Below are 17,939 nucleotides of genomic sequence, written 5' to 3'. Positions count from 1 at the left end.
GATGCCCGAGATCCGAAAGGGCAGAAAAAGTTTGCGGAACCTGTTTCCCTGCTCTAGATTCGGAACAAGCTACAGAAACCTGAGTGCAGCTCAGCAGAGAAAAAGCAGGCAAAAAGTGTGACCCGCTGGTCAGGATTTTTTCAAAAAAATGAAAAGTATCCAAAGCGTCTCAAACTCACATCATATGATGCCCGAGATCCGAAAGGGCAGAAAATGTTTGCGGAACCTCTTTCCCTGCTCTAGATTCTGAACAAGCTACAGAAACCTGAGTGCAGCTCAGTAGAGAAAAAGCAGGAAAAAACTGTGACCCGCGGGTCAGGATTTTTTCAAAAAAATGAAAAGTATCCAAAGCGTCTCAAACTCACGTCATATGATGCCCGAGATCCGAAAGGGCAGAAAAAGTTTGAGGAACCTGTTTCCTGCTCTAGATTCTGAACAAGCTACAGAAACCTGAGTGCAGCTCAGTAGAGAAAAAAAAGGCAAAAACTGTGACCCGCGGGTCAGGATTTTTTCAAAAAAATGAAAAGTATCCAAAGCATCTCAAACTCACATCATATGATGCCCGAGATCCGAAAGGGCAGAAAAAGTTTGCGGAACCTGTTTCCCTGCTCTAGATTTTGAACAAGCTACAGAAACCTGAGTGCACCTCCGGTGAAAAAAAAAAGGCAAAAACTGTGACCCGCGGGTCAGGATTTTTTCAAAAAAATGAAAAGTATCCAAAGCGTCTCAAACTCAGATCATATGATGCCCGAGATCCGAAAGGGCAGAAAAAGTTTGCAGAACCTGTTTCTCTGCTCTAGATTCTGAACAAGCTACAGAAACCTGAATGCACCTCAGGAGAGAAAAAGAATGCAAAAAGTGTGACCCGCGGGTCAGGATTTTTTCAAAAAAATGAAAAGTATCCAAAGCATCTCAAACTCACATCATATGATGCCCGAGATCCGAAAGGGCAGAAAAAGTTTGCGGAACCTGTTTCTCTGCTCTAGATTCTGAACAAGCTACAGAAACCTGAGTGCAGCGCAGGAGAGAAAAAGCAGGAAAAAATTGTGACCCGCGGGTCAGGATTTTTTCAAAAAAATGGAAAGTATCCAAAGCATCTCAAACTCACGTCATATGATGCCCGAGATCTGAAAGGGCAGAAAAAATTTGCGGAACCTGTTTCCCTGCTTTAGATTCTGAACAAGCTGCAAAAACCTGAGTGCACCTCAGGATAGAAAAAGAATGCAAAAAGTGTGACCCGCGGGTCAGGATTTTTTCAAAAAAATGAAAAGTATCCAAAGCGTCTCAAACTCACGTCATATGATGCCCGAGATCCGAAAGGGCAGAAAAAGTTTGCGGAACCTGTTTCCCTGCTCTAGATTCTGAACAAGCTACAGAAACCTGAGTGCAGCTCAGGAGAGAAAAAGAAGGCAAAAAGTGTGACCCGCGGGTCAGGATTTTTTCAAAAAAATGAAAAGTATCCAAAGCGTCTCAAACTCACGTCATATGATGCCCGAGATCCGAAAGGGCAGAAAAAGTTTGCGGAACCTGTTTCTCTGCTCTAGATTCTGAACAAGCTACAGAAACCTGAGTGCAGCTCAGGAGAGAAAAAACAGGCAAAAAGTGTGACCCGCGGGTCAGGATTTTTTCAAAAAAATGAAAAGTATCCAAAGCGTCTCAAACTCACGTCATATGATGCCCGAGATCCGAAAGGGCAGAAAAAGTTTGCGGAACCTGTTTCCCTGCTCTAGATTTTGAACAAGCTGCAGAAACCTGAGTGCACCTCAGGAGAGAAAAAAAAGGCAAAAACTGTGACCCGCGGGTCAGGATTTTTTCAAAAAAATGAAAAGTATCCAAAGCGTCTCAAACTCATATCATATGATGCCCGAGATCCGAAAGGGCAGAAAAAGTTTGAGGAACCTGTTTCCCTGCTCTAGATTCTGAACAAGCTACAGAAACCTGAGTGCAGCTCAGTAGAGAGAAAAAAGGCAAAAAGTGTGACCCGCGGGTCAGGATTTTTTCAAAAAAATGAAAAGTATCCAAAGCTTCTCAAACTCACGTCATATGATGCCCGAGATCCGAAAGGGCAGAAAAAGTTTGCGGAACCTGTTTCCCTGCTCTAGATTTTGAACAAGCTGCAGAAACCTGAGTGCAGCTCAGGAGAGAAAAAAAAGGCAAAAACTGTGACCCGCGGGTCAGGATTTTTTCAAAAAAATGAAAAGTATCCAAAGCATCTCAAACTCACATCATATGATGCCCGAGATCCGAAAGGGCAGAAAAAGTTTGAGGAACCTGTTTCCCTGCTCTAGATTCTGAACAAGCTACAGAAACCTGAGTGCAGCTCAGTAGAGAAAAAGGAGGAAAAAAGTGTGACCGGCGGATCAGAATTTTTTCAAAAAAATGAAAAGTATCCAAAGCGTCTCAAACTCGCGTCATATGATGCCCGAGATCCGAAAGGGCAGAAAAAGTTTGCGGAACCTGTTTCTCTGCTCTAGATTCTGAACAAGCTACAGAAACCTGAGTGCAGCTCAGGAGAGAAAAAGCAGGCAAAAAGTGTGACCCGCGGGTCAGGATTTTTTCAAAAAAATGGAAAGTATCCAAAGCGTCTCAAACTCACGTCATATGATGCCCGAGATCCGAAAGGGTAGAAAAAGTTTGCGGAACCTGTTTCTCTGCTCTAGATTCTGAACAAGCTACAGAAACCTGAGTGCAGCTCAGGAGAGAAAAAGCAGGAAAAAGTGTGACCGGCGGGTCAGAATTTTGTCGAAAAAATGAAAAGTATCCAAAGCGTCTCAAACTCGCGTCATATGATGCCCGAGATCCGAAAGGGCAGAAAAAGTTTGCGGAACCTGTTTCTCTGCTCTAGATTCTGAACAAGCTACAGAAACCTGAGTGCATCTCAGGAGAGAAAAAGCAGGCAAAAAGTGTGACCCGCCGGTCAGGATTTTTTCAAAAAAATGAAAAGTATCCAAAGCGTCTCAAACTCGCGTCATATGATGCCCGAGATCCGAAAGGGCAGAAAAAGTTTGCGGAACCTGTTTCTCTTCTCTAGATTCTGAACAAGCTACAGAAACCTGAGGGCAGCTCAGGAGAGAAAAAAAAGGCAAAAAGTGTGACCCGCGGGTCAGGATTTTTTCAAAAAAAAGAAAAGTATCCAAAGCGTCTCAAACTCGCGTCATATGATGCCCGAGATCCGAAAGGGCAGAAAAAGTTTGCGGAACCTGTTTCCCTGCTCTAGATTTTGAACAAGCTGCAGAAACCTGAGTGCACCTCCGGAGAGAAAAAAAAGGCAAAAACTGTGACCCGCGGGTCAGGATTTTTTCAAAAAAATGAAAAGTATCCAAAGCGTCTCAAACTCACATCATATGATGCCCGAGATCCGAAAGGGCAGAAAAAGTTTGAGGAACCTGTTTCCCTGCTCTAGATTCTGAACAAGCTACAGAAACCTGAGTGCAGCTCAGGAGAGAAAAAGCAGGCAAAAAGTGTGACCCGCGGGTCAGGATTTTTTCAAAAAAATGGAAAGTATCCAAAGCGTCTCAAACTCACGTCATATGATGCCCGAGATCCGAAAGGGCAGAAAAGTATCCAAAGCGTCTCAAACTCGCGTCATATGATGCCCGAGATCCGAAAGGGCAGAAAAAGTTTGCGGAACCTGTTTCCCTGCTCTAGATTTTGAACAAGCTACAGAAACCTGAGTGCACCTCCGGTGGAAAAAAAAAGGCAAAAACTGTGACCCGCGGGTCAGGATTTTTTCAAAAAAATGAAAAGTATCCAAAGCGTCTCAAACTCACATCATATGATGCCCGAGATCCGAAAGGGCAGAAAAAGTTTGCGGAACCTGTTTCTCTGCTCTAGATTCTGAACAAGCTACAGAAACCTGAGTGCAGCGCAGGAGAGAAAAAGCAGGAAAAAATTGTGACCCGCGGGTCAGGATTTTTTCAAAAAAATGGAAAGTATCCAAAGCATCTCAAACTCACGTCATATGATGCCCGAGATCTGAAAGGGCAGAAAAAATTTGCGGAACCTGTTTCCCTGCTTTAGATTCTGAACAAGCTGCAAAAACCTGAGTGCACCTCAGGATAGAAAAAGAATGCAAAAAGTGTGACCCGCGGGTCAGGATTTTTTCAAAAAAATGAAAAGTATCCAAAGCGTCTCAAACTCACGTCATATGATGCCCGAGATCCGAAAGGGCAGAAAAAGTTTGCGGAACCTGTTTCCCTGCTCTAGATTCTGAACAAGCTACAGAAACCTGAGTGCAGCTCAGGAGAGAAAAAGAAGGCAAAAAGTGTGACCCGCGGGTCAGGATTTTTTCAAAAAAATGAAAAGTATCCAAAGCGTCTCAAACTCACGTCATATGATGCCCGAGATCCGAAAGGGCAGAAAAAGTTTGCGGAACCTGTTTCTCTGCTCTAGATTCTGAACAAGCTACAGAAACCTGAGTGCAGCTCAGGAGAGAAAAAGCAGGCAAAAAGTGTGACCCGCGGGTCAGGATTTTTTCAAAAAAATGAAAAGTATCCAAAGCGTCTCAAACTCACGTCATATGATGCCCGAGATCCGAAAGGGCAGAAAAAGTTTGCGGAACCTGTTTCCCTGCTCTAGATTTTGAACAAGCTGCAGAAACCTGAGTGCACCTCAGGAGAGAAAAAAAAGGCAAAAACTGTGACCCGCGGGTCAGGATTTTTTCAAAAAAATGAAAAGTATCCAAAGCGTCTCAAACTCACGTCATATGATGCCCGAGATCCGAAAGGGCAGAAAAAGTTTGAGGAACCTGTTTCCCTGCTCTAGATTCTGAACAAGCTACAGAAACCTGAGTGCAGCTCAGTAGAGAGAAAAAAGGCAAAAAGTGTGACCCGCGGGTCAGGATTTTTTCAAAAAAATGAAAAGTATCCAAAGCTTCTCAAACTCACGTCATATGATGCCCGAGATCCGAAAGGGCAGAAAAAGTTTGCGGAACCTGTTTCCCTGCTCTAGATTTTGAACAAGCTGCAGAAACCTGAGTGCACCTCCGGAGAGAAAAAAAAGGCAAAAACTGTGACCCGCGGGTCAGGATTTTTTCAAAAAAATGAAAAGTATCCAAAGCATCTCAAACTCACATCATATGATGCCCGAGATCCGAAAGGGCAGAAAAAGTTTGAGGAACCTGTTTCCCTGCTCTAGATTCTGAACAAGCTACAGAAACCTGAGTGCAGCTCAGTAGAGAAAAAGGAGGAAAAAAGTGTGACCGGCGGATCAGAATTTTTTCAAAAAAATGAAAAGTATCCAAAGCGTCTCAAACTCGCGTCATATGATGCCCGAGATCCGAAAGGGCAGAAAAAGTTTGCGGAACCTGTTTCTCTGCTCTAGATTCTGAACAAGCTACAGAAACCTGAGTGCAGCTCAGGAGAGAAAAAGCAGGCAAAAAGTGTGACCCGCGGGTCAGGATTTTTTCAAAAAAATGGAAAGTATCCAAAGCGTCTCAAACTCACGTCATATGATGCCCGAGATCCGAAAGGGTAGAAAAAGTTTGCGGAACCTGTTTCTCTGCTCTAGATTCTGAACAAGCTACAGAAACCTGAGTGCAGCTCAGGAGAGAAAAAGCAGGAAAAAGTGTGACCGGCGGGTCAGAATTTTGTCGAAAAAATGAAAAGTATCCAAAGCGTCTCAAACTCGCGTCATATGATGCCCGAGATCCGAAAGGGCAGAAAAAGTTTGCGGAACCTGTTTCTCTGCTCTAGATTCTGAACAAGCTACAGAAACCTGAGTGCATCTCAGGAGAGAAAAAGCAGGCAAAAAGTGTGACCCGCCGGTCAGGATTTTTTCAAAAAAATGAAAAGTATCCAAAGCGTCTCAAACTCGCGTCATATGATGCCCGAGATCCGAAAGGGCAGAAAAAGTTTGCGGAACCTGTTTCTCTTCTCTAGATTCTGAACAAGCTACAGAAACCTGAGGGCAGCTCAGGAGAGAAAAAAAAGGCAAAAAGTGTGACCCGCGGGTCAGGATTTTTTCAAAAAAAAGAAAAGTATCCAAAGCGTCTCAAACTCGCGTCATATGATGCCCGAGATCCGAAAGGGCAGAAAAAGTTTGCGGAACCTGTTTCCCTGCTCTAGATTTTGAACAAGCTGCAGAAACCTGAGTGCACCTCCGGAGAGAAAAAAAAGGCAAAAACTGTGACCCGCGGGTCAGGATTTTTTCAAAAAAATGAAAAGTATCCAAAGCGTCTCAAACTCACATCATATGATGCCCGAGATCCGAAAGGGCAGAAAAAGTTTGAGGAACCTGTTTCCCTGCTCTAGATTCTGAACAAGCTACAGAAACCTGAGTGCAGCTCAGGAGAGAAAAAGCAGGCAAAAAGTGTGACCCGCGGGTCAGGATTTTTTCAAAAAAATGGAAAGTATCCAAAGCGTCTCAAACTCACGTCATATGATGCCCGAGATCCGAAAGGGCAGAAAAGTATCCAAAGCGTCTCAAACTCACGTCATATGATGCCCGAGATCCGAAAGGGCAGAAAAAGTTTGCGGAACCTGTTTCCCTGCTCTAGATTTTGAACAAGCTACAGAAACCTGAGTGCACCTCCGGTGGAAAAAAAAAGGCAAAAACTGTGACCCGCGGGTCAGGATTTTTTCAAAAAAATGAAAAGTATCCAAAGCGTCTCAAACTCACATCATATGATGCCCGAGATCCGAAAGGGCAGAAAAAGTTTGCGGAACCTGTTTCTCTGCTCTAGATTCTGAACAAGCTACAGAAACCTGAGTGCAGCGCAGGAGAGAAAAAGCAGGAAAAAATTGTGACCCGCGGGTCAGGATTTTTTCAAAAAAATGGAAAGTATCCAAAGCATCTCAAACTCACGTCATATGATGCCCGAGATCTGAAAGGGCAGAAAAAAATTGCGGAACCTGTTTCCCTGCTTTAGATTTTGAACAAGCTGCAAAAACCTGAGTGCACCTCAGGATAGAAAAAGAATGCAAAAAGTGTGACCCGCGGGTCAGGATTTTTTCAAAAAAATGAAAAGTATCCAAAGCGTCTCAAACTCACGTCATATGATGCCCGAGATCCGAAAGGGCAGAAAAAGTGTGCGGAACCTGTTTCCCTGCTCTAGATTCTGAACAAGCTACAGAAACCTGAGTGCAGCTCAGGAGAGAAAAAGCAGGCAAAAAGTGTGACCCGCGGGTCAGGATTTTTTCAAAAAAATGAAAAGTATCCAAAGCGTCTCAAACTCACGTCATATGATGCCCGAGATCCGAAAGGGCAGAAAAAGTTTGCGGAACCTGTTTCTCTGCTCTAGATTCTGAACAAGCTACAGAAACCTGAGTGCAGCTCAGGAGAGAAAAAGCAGGCAAAAAGTGTGACCCGCGGGTCAGGATTTTTTCAAAAAAATGAAAAGTATCCAAAGCGTCTCAAACTCACGTGATATGATGCCCGAGATCCGAAAGGGCAGAAAAAGTTTGCGGAACCTGTTTCTCTGCTCTAGATTCTGAACAAGCTACAGAAACCTGAGTGCAGCGCAGGAGAGAAAAAGCAGGAAAAAATTGTGACCCGCGGGTCAGGATTTTTTCAAAAAAATGGAAAGTATCCAAAGCATCTCAAACTCACGTCATATGATGCCCGAGATCTGAAAGGGCAGAAAAAATTTGCGGAACCTGTTTCCCTGCTTTAGATTCTGAACAAGCTGCAAAAACCTGAGTGCAGCTCAGGATAGAAAAAGAATGCAAAAAGTGTGACCCGCGGGTCAGGATTTTTTCAAAAAAATGAAAAGTATCCAAAGCGTCTCAAACTCACGTCATATGATGCCCGAGATCCGAAAGGGCAGAAAAAGTTTGCGGAACCTGTTTCCCTGCTCTAGATTCTGAACAAGCTACAGAAACCTGAGTGCAGCTCAGGAGAGAAAAAGCAGGCAAAAAGTGTGACCCGCGGGTCAGGATTTTTTCAAAAAAATGAAAAGTATCCAAAGCGTCTCAAACTCACGTCATATGATGCCCGAGATCCGAAAGGGCAGAAAAAGTTTGCGGAACCTGTTTCCCTGCTCTCGATTTTGAACAAGCTGCAGAAACCTGAGTGCACCTCCGGAGAGAAAAAAAAGGCAAAAACTGTGACCCGCGGGTCAGGATTTTTTCAAAAAAATGAAAAGTATCCAAAGCGTCTCAAACTCACATCATATGATGCCCGAGATCCGAAAGGGCAGAAAAAGTTTGAGGAACCTGTTTCCCTGCTCTAGATTCTGAACAAGCTACAGAAACCTGAGTGCAGCTCAGGAGAGAAAAAGCAGGCAAAAAGTGTGACCCGCGGGTCAGGATTTTTTCAAAAAAATGGAAAGTATCCAAAGCGTCTCAAACTCACGTCATATGATGCCCGAGATCCGAAAGGGCAGAAAAGTATCCAAAGCGTCTCAAACTCGCGTCATATGATGCCCGAGATCCGAAAGGGCAGAAAAAGTTTGCGGAACCTGTTTCCCTGCTCTAGATTTTGAACAAGCTACAGAAACCTGAGTGCACCTCCGGTGGAAAAAAAAAGGCAAAAACTGTGACCCGCAGGTCAGGATTTTTTCAAAAAAATGAAAAGTATCCAAAGCGTCTCAAACTCACATCATATGATGCCCGAGATCCGAAAGGGCAGAAAAAGTTTGCGGAACCTGTTTCTCTGCTCTAGATTCTGAACAAGCTACAGAAACCTGAGTGCAGCGCAGGAGAGAAAAAGCAGGAAAAAATTGTGACCCGCGGGTCAGGATTTTTTCAAAAAAATGGAAAGTATCCAAAGCATCTCAAACTCACGTCATATGATGCCCGAGATCTGAAAGGGCAGAAAAAAATTGCGGAACCTGTTTCCCTGCTTTAGATTTTGAACAAGCTGCAAAAACCTGAGTGCACCTCAGGATAGAAAAAGAATGCAAAAAGTGTGACCCGCGGGTCAGGATTTTTTCAAAAAAATGAAAAGTATCCAAAGCGTCTCAAACTCACGTCATATGATGCCCGAGATCCGAAAGGGCAGAAAAAGTGTGCGGAACCTGTTTCCGTGCTCTAGATTCTGAACAAGCTACAGAAACCTGAGTGCAGCTCAGGAGAGAAAAAGCAGGCAAAAAGTGTGACCCGCGGGTCAGGATTTTTTCAAAAAAATGAAAAGTATCCAAAGCGTCTCAAACTCACGTCATATGATGCCCGAGATCCGAAAGGGCAGAAAAAGTTTGCGGAACCTGTTTCTCTGCTCTAGATTCTGAACAAGCTACAGAAACCTGAGTGCAGCTCAGGAGAGAAAAAGCAGGCAAAAAGTGTGACCCGCGGGTCAGGATTTTTTCAAAAAAATGAAAAGTATCCAAAGCGTCTCAAACTCACGTGATATGATGCCCGAGATCCGAAAGGGCAGAAAAAGTTTGCGGAACCTGTTTCTCTGCTCTAGATTCTGAACAAGCTACAGAAACCTGAGTGCAGCGCAGGAGAGAAAAAGCAGGAAAAAATTGTGACCCGCGGGTCAGGATTTTTTCAAAAAAATGGAAAGTATCCAAAGCATCTCAAACTCACGTCATATGATGCCCGAGATCTGAAAGGGCAGAAAAAATTTGCGGAACCTGTTTCCCTGCTTTAGATTCTGAACAAGCTGCAAAAACCTGAGTGCACCTCAGGATAGAAAAAGAATGCAAAAAGTGTGACCCGCGGGTCAGGATTTTTTCAAAAAAATGAAAAGTATCCAAAGCGTCTCAAACTCACGTCATATGATGCCCGAGATCCGAAAGGGCAGAAAAAGTTTGCGGAACCTTTTTCCCTGCTCTAGATTCTGAACAAGCTACAGAAACCTGAGTGCAGCTCAGGAGAGAAAAAGAAGGCAAAAAGTGTGACCCGCGGGTCAGGATTTTTTCAAAAAAATGAAAAGTATCCAAAGCGTCTCAAACTCACGTCATATGATGCCCGAGATCCGAAAGGGCAGAAAAAGTTTGCGGAACCTGTTTCTCTGCTCTAGATTCTGAACAAGCTACAGAAACCTGAGTGCAGCTCAGGAGAGAAAAAGCAGGCAAAAAGTGTGACCCGCGGGTCAGGATTTTTTCAAAAAAATGAAAAGTATCCAAAGCGTCTCAAACTCACGTCATATGATGCCCGAGATCCGAAAGGGCAGAAAAAGTTTGCGGAACCTGTTTCCCTGCTCTAGATTTTGAACAAGCTGCAGAAACCTGAGTGCACCTCAGGAGAGAAAAAAAAGGCAAAAACTGTGACCCGCGGGTCAGGATTTTTTCAAAAAAATGAAAAGTATCCAAAGCTTCTCAAACTCACGTCATATGATGCCCGAGATCCGAAAGGGCAGAAAAAGTTTGCGGAACCTGTTTCCCTGCTCTAGATTTTGAACAAGCTGCAGAAACCTGAGTGCACCTCCGGAGAGAAAAAAAAGGCAAAAACTGTGACCCGCGGGTCAGGATTTTTTCAAAAAAATGAAAAGTATCCAAAGCATCTCAAACTCACATCATATGATGCCCGAGATCCGAAAGGGCAGAAAAAGTTTGAGGAACCTGTTTCCCTGCTCTAGATTCTGAACAAGCTACAGAAACCTGAGTGCAGCTCAGTAGAGAAAAAGGAGGAAAAAAGTGTGACCGGCGGATCAGAATTTTTTCAAAAAAATGAAAAGTATCCAAAGCGTCTCAAACTCGCGTCATATGATGCCCGAGATCCGAAAGGGCAGAAAAAGTTTGCGGAACCTGTTTCTCTGCTCTAGATTCTGAACAAGCTACAGAAACCTGAGTGCAGCTCAGGAGAGAAAAAGCAGGCAAAAAGTGTGACCCGCGGGTCAGGATTTTTTCAAAAAAATGGAAAGTATCCAAAGCGTCTCAAACTCACGTCATATGATGCCCGAGATCCGAAAGGGTAGAAAAAGTTTGCGGAACCTGTTTCTCTGCTCTAGATTCTGAACAAGCTACAGAAACCTGAGTGCAGCTCAGGAGAGAAAAAGCAGGAAAAAGTGTGACCGGCGGGTCAGAATTTTGTCGAAAAAATGAAAAGTATCCAAAGCGTCTCAAACTCGCGTCATATGATGCCCGAGATCCGAAAGGGCAGAAAAAGTTTGCGGAACCTGTTTCTCTGCTCTAGATTCTGAACAAGCTACAGAAACCTGAGTGCATCTCAGGAGAGAAAAAGCAGGCAAAAAGTGTGACCCGCCGGTCAGGATTTTTTCAAAAAAATGAAAAGTATCCAAAGCGTCTCAAACTCGCGTCATATGATGCCCGAGATCCGAAAGGGCAGAAAAAGTTTGCGGAACCTGTTTCTCTTCTCTAGATTCTGAACAAGCTACAGAAACCTGAGGGCAGCTCAGGAGAGAAAAAAAAGGCAAAAAGTGTGACCCGCGGGTCAGGATTTTTTCAAAAAAAAGAAAAGTATCCAAAGCGTCTCAAACTCGCGTCATATGATGCCCGAGATCCGAAAGGGCAGAAAAAGTTTGCGGAACCTGTTTCCCTGCTCTAGATTTTGAACAAGCTGCAGAAACCTGAGTGCACCTCCGGAGAGAAAAAAAAGGCAAAAACTGTGACCCGCGGGTCAGGATTTTTTCAAAAAAATGAAAAGTATCCAAAGCGTCTCAAACTCACATCATATGATGCCCGAGATCCGAAAGGGCAGAAAAAGTTTGAGGAACCTGTTTCCCTGCTCTAGATTCTGAACAAGCTACAGAAACCTGAGTGCATCTCAGGAGAGAAAAAGAATGCAAAAAGTGTGACCCGCGGGTCAGGATTTTTTCAAAAAAATGGAAAGTATCCAAAGCGTCTCAAACTCACGTCATATGATGCCCGAGATCCGAAAGGGCAGAAAAGTATCCAAAGCGTCTCAAACTCGCGTCATATGATGCCCGAGATCCGAAAGGGCAGAAAAAGTTTGCGGAACCTGTTTCCCTGCTCTAGATTTTGAACAAGCTACAGAAACCTGAGTGCACCTCCGGTGGAAAAAAAAAGGCAAAAACTGTGACCCGCGGGTCAGGATTTTTTCAAAAAAATGAAAAGTATCCAAAGCGTCTCAAACTCACATCATATGATGCCCGAGATCCGAAAGGGCAGAAAAAGTTTGCGGAACCTGTTTCTCTGCTCTAGATTCTGAACAAGCTACAGAAACCTGAGTGCAGCGCAGGAGAGAAAAAGCAGGAAAAAATTGTGACCCGCGGGTCAGGATTTTTTCAAAAAAATGGAAAGTATCCAAAGCATCTCAAACTCACGTCATATGATGCCCGAGATCTGAAAGGGCAGAAAAAAATTGCGGAACCTGTTTCCCTGCTTTAGATTTTGAACAAGCTGCAAAAACCTGAGTGCACCTCAGGATAGAAAAAGAATGCAAAAAGTGTGACCCGCGGGTCAGGATTTTTTCAAAAAAATGAAAAGTATCCAAAGCGTCTCAAACTCACGTCATATGATGCCCGAGATCCGAAAGGGCAGAAAAAGTGTGCGGAACCTGTTTCCCTGCTCTAGATTCTGAACAAGCTACAGAAACCTGAGTGCAGCTCAGGAGAGAAAAAGCAGGCAAAAAGTGTGACCCGCGGGTCAGGATTTTTTCAAAAAAATGAAAAGTATCCAAAGCGTCTCAAACTCACGTCATATGATGCCCGAGATCCGAAAGGGCAGAAAAAGTTTGCGGAACCTGTTTCTCTGCTCTAGATTCTGAACAAGCTACAGAAACCTGAGTGCAGCTCAGGAGAGAAAAAGCAGGCAAAAAGTGTGACCCGCGGGTCAGGATTTTTTCAAAAAAATGAAAAGTATCCAAAGCGTCTCAAACTCACGTGATATGATGCCCGAGATCCGAAAGGGCAGAAAAAGTTTGCGGAACCTGTTTCTCTGCTCTAGATTCTGAACAAGCTACAGAAACCTGAGTGCAGCGCAGGAGAGAAAAAGCAGGAAAAAATTGTGACCCGCGGGTCAGGATTTTTTCAAAAAAATGGAAAGTATCCAAAGCATCTCAAACTCACGTCATATGATGCCCGAGATCTGAAAGGGCAGAAAAAATTTGCGGAACCTGTTTCCCTGCTTTAGATTCTGAACAAGCTGCAAAAACCTGAGTGCAGCTCAGGATAGAAAAAGAATGCAAAAAGTGTGACCCGCGGGTCAGGATTTTTTCAAAAAAATGAAAAGTATCCAAAGCGTCTCAAACTCATATCATATGATGCCCGAGATCCGAAAGGGCAGAAAAAGTTTGCGGAACCTGTTTCCCTGCTCTAGATTCTGAACAAGCTACAGAAACCTGAGTGCAGCTCAGGAGAGAAAAAGCAGGCAAAAAGTGTGACCCGCGGGTCAGGATTTTTTCAAAAAAATGAAAAGTATCCAAAGCTTCTCAAACTCACGTCATATGATGCCCGAGATCCGAAAGGGCAGAAAAAGTTTGCGGAACCTGTTTCCCTGCTCTAGATTTTGAACAAGCTGCAGAAACCTGAGTGCACCTCTGGAGAGAAAAAAAAGGCAAAAACTGTGACCCGCGGGTCAGGATTTTTTCAAAAAAATGAAAAGTATCCAAAGCGTCTCAAACTCACATCATATGATGCCCGAGATCCGAAAGGGCAGAAAAAGTTTGAGGAACCTGTTTCCCTGCTCTAGATTCTGAACAAGCTACAGAAACCTGAGTGCAGCTCAGTAGAGAAAAAGGAGGAAAAAAGTGTGACCGGCGGATCAGAATTTTTTCAAAAAAATGAAAAGTATCCAAAGCGTCTCAAACTCGCGTCATATGATGCCCGAGATCCGAAAGGGCAGAAAAAGTTTGAGGAACCTGTTTCCCTGCTCTAGATTCTGAACAAGCTACAGAAACCTGAGTGCAGCTCAGGAGAGAAAAAGCAGGCAAAAAGTGTGACCCGCGGGTCAGGATTTTTTCAAAAAAATGGAAAGTATCCAAAGCGTCTCAAACTCACGTCATATGATGCCCGAGATCCGAAAGGGCAGAAAAGTATCCAAAGCGTCTCAAACTCGCGTCATATGATGCCCGAGATCCGAAAGGGCAGAAAAAGTTTGCGGAACCTGTTTCCCTGCTCTAGATTCTGAACAAGCTACAGAAACCTGAGTGCAGCTCAGGAGAGAAAAAGCAGGAAAAAGTGTGACCGGCGGGTCAGAATTTTGTCGAAAAAATGAAAAGTATCCAAAGCGTCTCAAACTCGCGTCATATGATGCCCGAGATCCGAAAGGGCAGAAAAAGTTTGCGGAACCTGTTTCTCTGCTCTAGATTCTGAACAAGCTACAGAAACCTGAGTGCATCTCAGGAGAGAAAAAGCAGGCAAAAAGTGTGACCCGCCGGTCAGGATTTTTTCAAAAAAATGAAAAGTATCCAAAGCGTCTCAAACTCGCGTCATATGATGCCCGAGATCCGAAAGGGCAGAAAAAGTTTGCGGAACCTGTTTCTCTTCTCTAGATTCTGAACAAGCTACAGAAACCTGAGTGCAGCTCAGGAGAGAAAAAAAAGGCAAAAAGTGTGACCCGCGGGTCAGGATTTTTTCAAAAAAAAGAAAAGTATCCAAAGCGTCTCAAACTCGCGTCATATGATGCCCGAGATCCGAAAAGGCAGAAAAAGTTTGCGGAACCTGTTTCCCTGCTCTAGATTTTGAACAAGCTGCAGAAACCTGAGTGCACCTCCGGAGAGCAAAAAAAGGCAAAAACTGTGACCCGCGGGTCAGGATTTTTTCAAAAAAATGAAAAGTATCCAAAGCATCTCAAACTCACATCATATGATGCCCGAGATCCGAAAGGGCAGAAAAAGTTTGAGGAACCTGTTTCCCTGCTCTAGATTCTGAACAAGCTACAGAAACCTGAGTGCAGCTCAGGAGAGAAAAAGCAGGCAAAAAGTGTGACCCGCGGGTCAGGATTTTTTCAAAAAAATGGAAAGTATCCAAAGCGTCTCAAACTCACGTCATATGATGCCCGAGATCCGAAAGGGCAGAAAAGTATCCAAAGCGTCTCAAACTCGCGTCATATGATGCCCGAGATCCGAAAGGGCAGAAAAAGTTTGCGGAACCTGTTTCCCTGCTCTAGATTTTGAACAAGCTACAGAAACCTGAGTGCACCTCCGGTGGAAAAAAAAAGGCAAAAACTGTGACCCGCGGGTCAGGATTTTTTCAAAAAAATGAAAAGTATCCAAAGCGTCTCAAACTCACATCATATGATGCCCGAGATCCGAAAGGGCAGAAAAAGTTTGCGGAACCTGTTTCTCTGCTCTAGATTCTGAACAAGCTACAGAAACCTGAGTGCAGCGCAGGAGAGAAAAAGCAGGAAAAAATTGTGACCCGCGGGTCAGGATTTTTTCAAAAAAATGAAAAGTATCCAAAGCGTCTCAAACTCACGTCATATGATGCCCGAGATCCGAAAGGGCAGAAAAAGTTTGCGGAACCTGTTTCCCTGCTCTAGATTTTGAACAAGCTACAGAAACCTGAGTGCACCTCAGGAGAGAAAAAAAAGGCAAAAACTGTGACCCGCGGGTCAGGATTTTTTCAAAAAAATGAAAAGTATCCAAAGCATCTCAAACTCATATCATATGATGCCCGAGATCCGAAAGGGCAGAAAAAGTTTGAGGAACCTGTTTCCCTGCTCTAGATTCTGAACAAGCTACAGAAACCTGAGTGCAGCTCAGTAGAGAAAAAGGAGGAAAAAAGTGTGACTGGCGGATCAGAATTTTTTCAAAAAAATGAAAAGTATCCAAAGCGTCTCAAACTCGCGTCATATGATGCCCGCGATCCGAAAGGGCAGAAAAAGTTTGCGGAACCTGTTTCTCTGCTCTAGATTCTGAACAAGCTACAGAAACCTGAGTGCAGCTCAGGAGAGAAAAAGCAGGAAAAAATTGTGACCCGCGGGTCAGGATTTTTTCAAAAAAATGGAAAGTATCCAAAGCGTCTCAAACTCACGTCATATGATGCCCGAGATCCGAAAGGGCAGAAAAAGTTTGCGGAACCTGTTTCTCTGCTCTAGATTCTGAACAAGCTGCAGAAACCTGAGTGCACCTCCGGTGAGAAGAAAAAGGCAAAAACTGTGACCCGCGGGTCAGGAGTTTTTCAAAAAAATGAAAAGTATCCAAAGCGTCTCAAACTCACATCATATGATGCCCGAGATCCGAAAGGGCAGAAAAAGTTTGCGGAACCTGTTTCCCTGCTCTAGATTCTGAACAAGCTACAGAAACCTGAGTGCAGCTCAGTAGAGAAAAAGCAGGAAAAAAGTGTGACCCGCGGGTCAGGATTTTTTCAAAAAAATGAAAAGTATCCAAAGCGTCTCAAACTCATATCATATGATGCCCGAGATCCGAAAGGGCAGAAAAAGTTTGAGGAACCTGTTTCCCTGCTCTAGATTCTGAACAAGCTACAGAAACCTGAGTGCAGCTCAGTAGAGAAAAAAAAGGCAAAAACTGTGACCCGCGGGTCAGGATTTTTTCAAAAAAATGAAAAGTATCCAAAGCGTCTCAAACTCACGTCATATGATGCCCGAGATCCGAAAGGGCAGAAAAAGTTTGCGGAACCTGTTTCCCTGCTCTAGATTTTGAACAAGCTGCAGAAACCTGAGTGCACCTCCGGAGAGAAAAAAAAGGCAAAAACTGTGACCCGCGGGTCAGGATTTTTTCAAAAAAATGAAAAGTATCCAAAGCGTCTCAAACTCACATCATATGATGCCCGAGATCCGAAAGGGCAGAAAAAGTTTGCGGAACCTGTTTCTCTGCTCTAGATTCTGAACAAGCTGCAGAAACCTGAGTGCACCTCCGGTGAGAAGAAAAAGGCAAAAACTGTGACCCGCGGGTCAGGATTTTTTCAAAAAAATGAAAAGTATCCAAAGCGTCTCAAACTCACGTCATATGATGCCCGAGATCCGAAAGGGCAGAAAAAGTTTGCGGAACCTGTTTCTCTGCTCTAGATTCTGAACAAGCTACAGAAACCTGAGTGCATCTCAGGAGAGAAAAAGCAGGCAAAAAGTGTGACCCGCCGGTCAGGATTTTTTCAAAAAAATGAAAAGTATCCAAAGCGTCTCAAACTCGCGTCATATGATGCCCGAGATCCGAAAGGGAAGAAAAAGTTTGCGGAACCTGTTTCTCTTCTCTAGATTCTGAACAAGCTACAGAAACCTGAGTGCAGCTCAGGAGAGAAAAAAAAGGCAAAAAGTGTGACCCGCGGGTCAGGATTTTTTCAAAAAAAAGAAAAGTATCCAAAGCGTCTCAAACTCGCGTCATATGATGCCCGAGATCCGAAAGGGCAGAAAAAGTTTGCGGAACCTGTTTCTCTGCTCTAGATTCTGAACAAGCTACAGAAACCTGAGTGCAGCGCAGGAGAGAAAAAGCAGGAAAAAATTGTGACCCGCGGGTCAGGATTTTTTCAAAAAAATGGAAAGTATCCAAAGCATCTCAAACTCACGTCATATGATGCCCGAGATCTGAAAGGGCAGAAAAAATTTGCGGAACCTGTTTCCCTGCTTTAGATTCTGAACAAGCTGCAAAAACCTGAGTGCACCTCAGGATAGAAAAAGAATGCAAAAAGTGTGACCCGCGGGTCAGAATTTTTTCAAAAAAATGAAAAGTATCCAAAGCGTCTCAAACTCACGTCATATGATGCCCGAGATCCGAAAGGGCAGAAAAAGTTTGCGGAACCTGTTTCCCTGCTCTAGATTCTGAACAAGCTACAGAAACCTGAGTGCAGCTCAGGAGAGAAAAAGCAGGCAAAAAGTGTGACCCGCGGGTCAGGATTTTTTCAAAAAAATGAAAAGTATCCAAAGCGTCTCAAACTCACGTCATATGATGCCCGAGATCCGAAAGGGCAGAAAAAGTTTGCGGAACCTGTTTCTCTGCTCTAGATTCTGAACAAGCTACAGAAACCTGAGTACAGCTCAGGAGAGAAAAAGCAGGCAAAAAGTGTGACCCGCGGGTCAGGATTTTTTCAAAAAAATGAAAAGTATCCAAAGCGTCTCAAACTCACGTCATATGATGCCCGAGATCCGAAAGGGCAGAAAAAGTTTGCGGAACCTGTTTCCCTGCTCTAGATTTTGAACAAGCTGCAGAAACCTGAGTGCACCTCAGGAGAGAAAAAAA

Source organism: Rhineura floridana, chromosome 9, assembly GCF_030035675.1.
Source record: "Rhineura floridana isolate rRhiFlo1 chromosome 9, rRhiFlo1.hap2, whole genome shotgun sequence".
NCBI lineage: Eukaryota > Metazoa > Chordata > Lepidosauria > Squamata > Rhineuridae > Rhineura > Rhineura floridana.
The sequence above is the reverse complement of the archived record's forward strand: the minus strand, read 5'-3'. Positions refer to the sequence as shown.